This window comes from Syzygium oleosum, unplaced genomic scaffold (genome assembly GCF_021117445.2).
Source record: "Syzygium oleosum isolate NSW1041296 unplaced genomic scaffold, Sole_v2.1 Sole_v2.23, whole genome shotgun sequence".
In the NCBI taxonomy this organism is placed as follows: Eukaryota; Viridiplantae; Streptophyta; class Magnoliopsida; order Myrtales; family Myrtaceae; genus Syzygium; species Syzygium oleosum.
Window position 1 is genome coordinate 955,392 of NW_026607507.1, and position 7,268 is coordinate 962,659.

Here is a 7,268-nt window from a genome sequence, read left to right on the forward strand (position 1 = left end):
AACTTGGGAGCCGTGAAGATCGTGGAAGTTTGTTTGGGTTAGATGAAGGTTGTCAGGGTTTACTGCTGTCCGAACTGAAGGAAATTTTTTCGGGACCGCCAAAGCTGCTGTAGGAGGAGGAGGGATCTGTTATGGGCATAGCCGATCTGTTCGAGAGAGAGTTCGCATGCGCCGTCATGGATAGCGAGGAGACCGAGTCGTCTACTAGTATTGCCAACCCTTTTAAGTAGGGATGCTACTTTTCCTAGTTTCGTTTTGTTTAGTCTATGTATCTCACTTGCATGGGAAATCTTCGTTAGGTTAAGCCACTGCTTTCATTTGTAATCAATGTCTCGGACTGTGAGCCGTCGGTTCGAGATCTTTAGTCATGTAAACGGCCTTATCCTGTTAATAGAAGCATGAGCATATTTTATTAGGGACTTGTGGAAGTACCACAAACGAGTCCTATGATGATGCTTTGAGGTTTAGACTTCCACACGCTTCCAAATTTTCAAAGATTTTTAGGGACATAGATGTCCAAGGATATGAGGATGAATCTCTCGTTGTCATTTTGAAAACTCTTTTGAAATGATTTCAAAATAAAACATATCATCAGTTGCAACAGTGTTTACCTGTTGGATACTAATCTCTTGCATAACATCTCAGGCATAGCATTCCGTATAATCATGATAGGAAAATATGTGATTCGGACTTGCTTGAAGAAAATTCTTTTGAGCCCAAAGACGGCGATAATGACGATGATCAGAAAAACATTGAACGAGATTGGATTCGTCATGAATAGTCTAAACAGCTGACAGTAGAACAAACGGTTACAATAAACCTGGGTGATGTGGAGAATGTCAAGGAAATTAAGATCGGAGCAGGTCTCTCCAAAGTTGAAGCGAAAGGATGGTCGCGTTTTTGAAAGAATATCAAGAAGTGGTCACATGGTCTTATGCGAATATGTCAGGATTAGATCGTGAAATCGTAGAACATGCTCTGCCCACTGATCCAGCTATACCGCATAAGAAGCAAAGGCTCAAAAGAGCGAAGCCTGAATTGTCGAAGAAAATTGAGGAATAAGTCATGAAGTTGCTAAAAGTGGGCTTCATCGAAGTATCACACTACTCTGATTGGATCGCCAATGTTGTCCTGGTCATGAAGAAGGATGGACGAGTCCGGGTTTGTGTTGACTATCATGATTTGAATCGAGCGAGTCCAAAAGATGACTTCCCGCTATCTCACATTGGTGTATTGGTTGACAGCACCGTGGGGTTTGAGTTATTTTCCTTTATGGATGAATTTTCAAGTTATAATCAAATCCGAATGAAAGAAGAAGATAAGAGTAAAACCTCCATTACCCTATGGGAAACCTTTTGTTATAAGGTAATGCATTTTGGCTTGAAGAATGCCGGGGCAACGTACCAAAGAGCAATGATCGCCCTGTTCCATGACGTGATGTACAAGGAAGTGGAGGTCTACGTAGACGATATGATTGCCAAGTCCAAACATGGAGAAAATCACATCGAGATGTTGCATAAATTATTTGACTGACTCCGAAAATTCAAGCTTAGGCTTAACCCCAACAAATGTGTGTTTGGGACAAAGTCTGAGAAACTATAAGGGTTTATAATTAGTAGTCGAGGCATTAAAATTGACCCATCGAAGGTTAAAGTCATTTGTGATTTGAAACCTCCCTCAACTGTTAAAGAAGTTTGGAGTTTGTTAGGAAGATTGAATTATGTGGCGAGATTCATTTCTCAATTGTCTGAGACTGCTAAACTTTTCTTTAAGCTCTTGAAGAAGAACGTCAATATCGAGTGGGATACCAACTGTCAAAAGGCTTTTGAAGAGATAAAGCAGTATCTTTCTCATCCGCCAATTCTGTCCCACATGTTTCTAAGGTGCCGTTGATACTCTATCTGACTCTTCATGACGAATCATTGGGAGCCTTGCTAGCTCAGAAAATGCCGAGTGATGGTAAAGAATGTGTTATACACTATCTTAGTAAAAAGTTTATTTCCTCCGAAATGAATTATCTTGGAGTCGAGAAGACGTGTGTGGCTTTAGTGTAAGCATTACGCCACTTGCGCCAGTACACACTCCATCATCGGATTTTACTTGTGACTAAGAACAATCCCATCAAGTACCTGCTGGAAAAATTCGCATTTGTCGGAAAGCTAGATAAGTGGCAGATTCTAGTGTCCGAATTTGATATCCACAGCATGGCACATAAATCCGTTAAGGGAAGAGCCATAGCTGACATGTTGGCAGAGAACAACGAAAGTTTTGGAGACCATGATCAGTTGGATCCCATAGAGGAGCGCGTTTTAGAGGTAGTGAGTGATAAGTGGACCATGTACTTCAATGGTGCTGTCAATTTAACTGGTTATGGGACTGGGGCAGTTCTCATTTCCTCGATAGGTTAACACTATCCTGTAGCCGCCAAATTGATGTTCCCTTGTACCAACAACTCAGAGTACGAAGTTGCATTCTCGGGTTACAATTGGCTGTCGACATGAAAATTAGGAAGCTACAAATCTATGGCGATTCTGCCCTCATCATTCTTCAGACCGGGGACAATGGCAGACTCGTGACCCCAAATTAATCCCTTGCTATGAATTCCTGGAGGAGTTGATAAAGGAATTTGAGGAGATCTTTGAATATTTACTCCGATCGTAGAATCAGTTCGCTGATACCCTGGCCACGTTGTCATCAATGCTGCAAGTTATGGAAGGGTTAGACAGCGAATCTCTGAAAATTGAAATTCTAAGACGTTCGACTTATTATTTGGCAATCGCAAATGAACCTGATGGGAAGCCTTGGTATTATGACATCATGACTAACTGCAAAAGGGTGAATTCCCTCGAGAAAGTGAACTGGCCGATCAAAAATATATTAGGAAGATAGCTACAAAATTCTTCTTAAGCGGCAATGCTCTTTATAAGAGGTCTTTCGACTCAATTTTGTTGAAATGCGTTGACCCCAAAGAAGCTAATCAGTTGATGAGAGAAATACATGAAGGGGAATGCGGCCCGCACATGAACGGCCATCTTTTGGCCAGAAAAATCATGAGATTGGGTTATTTTTGGATGGCCATGGAGGCCGACTGTATCCGGCATGTTCGTTATTGTTGTCGGTGCCAGATTTATGTGGATAAAATCAATGTACCGTTAAACAATTACGTCAAATGTCTGAGCCATGGCCCTTTTCAATGTGGGGGATCGACATGATTGGGCCAATTAATCCCAAGGCTTCCAATGGACATCACTTTATCTTGGTGGCCATTGATTATTTCACCAAATGGATCAAAGCAAGCTCATATGCCAATGTCACTACCAAAAGTGTAACCAAGTTCATTTGTCGTGACTTTATCACTCGCTATGGAGTCCCGGAAGTGATTGTTACTGATAATGGCTCAAATCTGAACAACAAGGTTGTTGATGGTTTACTCGACGAGTTTCATATTCGTCACCTGAATTCTTCACCTTATCGCCCACAAATGAACAGAGCCGTAGAGGCGGCTAACAAGAACATCAAGAAGATTCTGTCTAAAACAGCCTACAATTATCGTGACTGGCATGAACAGTTGCCTTAATGGCATACCAAACCTCGATTCGCACTTCGATAGGGGCAACTCCTTTCTCGCTTGTCTATGGCATGGAGGCAGTTTTGCCTATAGAAGTTGAAATTCCTTCATTAAGGATTCTCTCACAAGCTAACCTCTCTGAAGAAGAGTGGACTCAATAGAGATGTGATCAGTTGAACATGATCGATGAGAAAAAACTTAAGACTTTATGCCATGGTCAATGCTACCAAAAGCGAGTTGGGCTAAGCTCAGTTAGGTAGAGCACCTCGTTTACACATGCGCCAATGTTTTTCAGGGGAGTCCATCACATCATGTGATCAAAAGAATTTATCTTATCGAGAAATCCATGTCTTACTCCATAAGGTTTAGGGAATAAAACAAGAGAACAATAGCTTGACAAAAGGTTCTCGGTTCGATTCGGGTGCCCATTTCAGTTAAGCACTAAATAAAACCCATCCTTGATTTGAGATATTGATAGGGTGAATACCCAATATATTCAATGCTAGGCATAATGAGTCTAAGGACCTTTGCAAAATCCTTTAACTGCAAAGTTTGACCTCGATATTTTGAAACCGAAGATCTCGTGCTAAGGAAGGTGTTGCCCGTCACGCTAGTAACGGGTCAGAAGTTTGGCCCGAACTATGAGGGTTCGTATGTAGTTAAAAAAGCGCTACATGGGGGCACCTTAGTTCTTGTAGAAATGGATGGCCAAGAGTTACCAAAACCTGTAAATGTCGATTCGGTGAAAAAGTATTTTCCTTGAACGAAATCCAAGGCCTGAGAGCCACTTCTGATCCAAGTCATTGTAGGCTATTCACATTGTGCATATCATGCATCCATGCACACATATTTGTTTTGCAAGTTCCAGATGATTCACGAATTGACCCGCAATCGACTGAACAGTCTTGGTAAGCATTCAGAAAATCCAATCGGTTGATCCTAGTAAAAAATATCCAATCGACTGAACAGTCTTGGTAAGCATTCAGGAACCAGAACTGTACCCGGAACCGACGCTCTTCCTAGTAAAAAATAAAACCCTAACTTTTCTTCACAAATTTCTCTCTCTCGGTTGATCCTCCGTTGCGCCCTCTCCACTTCCCACACCCACGACTCGACGAGACCCTCTCGCCTCTCCTCGCTCCGTTCGGCGTCCCGCTCGCAGCTCTTCCTCTGTCTCCATCAACCGCGGTCCGGCTCATCCACGGCGGATTTCCGATTCCGGGTTTTTTTGGTGACCAATCGAGCGGCTTGTGGTGGAGGCGCAAGAAGGGAGCGAGCAAGGACAAGTAAGCGTCGATTGACGCCCGCGCTCCTCCTCGCCACTCCTCCTCGCCAAGGCATGGGCTCGAACCCCTCGACTTCGATCATCGATGCGACCTCGAAATTTGACGTCTTTTCTTTGGGTGGTGTGGTTTCAGTTTCAGATCGGGCTATGCCAACTTTCGGTGACGGCGGATAAAGAGAGGAACATTGCCCATGCTCGCGACGCGATTCGGGAGGCCGTGGACAAGGGCGCTCGGCTTGTTCTCTTGCCCGTGAGTCTCCCGCATTAGGTAGACTTAGCGAGGTTTAGGCAATTGTAGCCCGTCTTGAATGAAAAGGGTCATTGAGCATTTCGTGTAGCTGCGGAAAGTTTGGATGTGCCTCTCGATTGCAAAATGGGAAATTTATGGCTTACAAGAACTTTATATACCTTATCAAATGCCCTTTTGTGAAGGCGTGCACGAGAAGAAAGAATGGATAAAAGCATCTTGAGCGGGCACGTGTCTGTTTCGTCAGTTTTGGGTGACTTTCTGTGGCTAAGTTCTTATTGATGCTTATGTAATTGCTATGTTTTTATACTGCAAGCTTTGGTTTCCAGTAAAATCAGCCATATGTGCAACCTGCGCCGTTCTATAAAAGGAGGGAAAAATCACGTAGCTTGCCTCATGGTTTTGTTGACTCGTGCCGGAAATATGGAACAGTCCCTATTCAAATGATAGCTTCCTGTTTATGCTTTGAGGACATTGATGGAGGTTCATCTCCTTCAACTACTATGTTATTTGAAGTCAATGGTAAGGCCTTGAAGGTTACCATAGTAGGCGGTTCAATCCCGAGAAAGATGTGGTGATCGATTGTACAACGCTTGCTGTGTTTTTGGTTCCATTGAGTCTTTGAAAGCCAAGCACCCATAAGGTAACTTTTCTTTCCTTAAGTAACTATGTATGGAACATTTAGTTGCACGAGTCTTGGTCTATCTTTTGTTTGAGTTGTTTTCTTTTCTTTTCTTTTCTTTTTGGCTCTATGCAGACGTTGGACGTATTGGTATAGGCATCTGTTATGATATTCGGTTTCAGGAATTGGCAATGATTTATGCTACAAGAGGTAGGTTTCATTTCCTCTTCGTCTATTATGCATTTCCTACAATATTGATTTGCATCTTGGTCTTGTTTGCCACTAGCCAGTCTATTCGATTCGAAAGTAAGAAGATTTCGACGGTAAACATGTATGTCTTAAGTGGTGGACCTTTGGATTGTTTTCCTTTGATTTATTTTCGTTTTATCCCTTCCAATGATTTTTAAGTTGAACATCGCAAAGTAAGCCTTGCACAAAGGGGCTTAGGTTTGTATAAATGCTTTTACGACATTGCGATATGTCCTCTATTGCTTTTTGTATAGAAGATATCTCTTTGCAATATTGAGTCCTAATTAGCTAGTTTTTGCCTCCTCCACTATTATATTGTTTTAAGTTTCTTTCCTAGATTAATGAGGTTTGCTATTGGTGTTGCTAATTGGCCTTTTATTGACAATATCATTCTACTAAATATATTTGCACTGATCCATTGATAATGAAGTTATATGATGCTAAACTCTTGGTATTTTCTATTCTGCATAAATGGATCTAGGTTGTTAGATAATATCCCCTTTCTACTAAGTGAAATATTGTTTTTTAATAACTAGTCATTGTTGCGTTTATTTTCGTTTTGTTTAATTAAAAACGAAATTAAAAAAAAAAGAACCTGTTGAAACTTGGAACCGACCTCGGAACTGTGACGGGGTAAGTTCAGTACCACGTTTCGACGGGTAGGTTTCGGGTTCCAAAAATGAGGAACACGTACTCGAGGTAGGTTCCAGGTTCCAAGCAGAACCAAACCGGAACCTGGAACCGCTCACCCCTAAATCATGCCAAGTGAGAAATATTTAGGATGAGGAAAGGCAAGCCATTCTCAAACATGCCCCGTAAACGCTTCAAGAGTTGAGCGGAAAAGAAAACCCGTGTTGTTTGAGTACTAGGGATTCATTCACGAGTAGTACATGGATCAAAGTGAAAAGAAACATTTCTTTCATATATCCTACACACTACATGTGATCCTAGTTAAGCCCATTTGAGCCTTTAAATATGAAGGATTAACAAAATACCCCTGTCAAGAACTATCCCACAATGGGGCAAATATGGAGATTTCGATTGACATTATTTGGTAAAGAAGATGGAAAAGACTTCTTTGCTTTTATTTGCATTAATCTTTTTGTGGTAACTTAAGGTGAGTCCTTATGGAAGTTTGAAGCATCCCGAAATGAAGAAGTGCGTTTCTTTCTCTACCCAAACACTTATATCCTTTACTTAACTGAGTTAAGCCTTAACATTCATTTCAAAAACCCAAGTGGCGATTATCTCCCCACACTGGGGCGAGGCACATGATTTACCTAAGAAAATAGTGCTT

General features: G+C 41.7%; 1 pseudogene; it reads left to right on the forward strand.

Annotated features, from left to right (window-relative positions):
- The first annotated feature begins 2,204 nt into the window (after positions 1–2,204).
- LOC130134751 (omega-amidase, chloroplastic-like) lies at positions 2,205–6,248 on the forward strand (annotated as a pseudogene).
- The last annotated feature ends 1,020 nt before the right edge of the window (positions 6,249–7,268 follow it).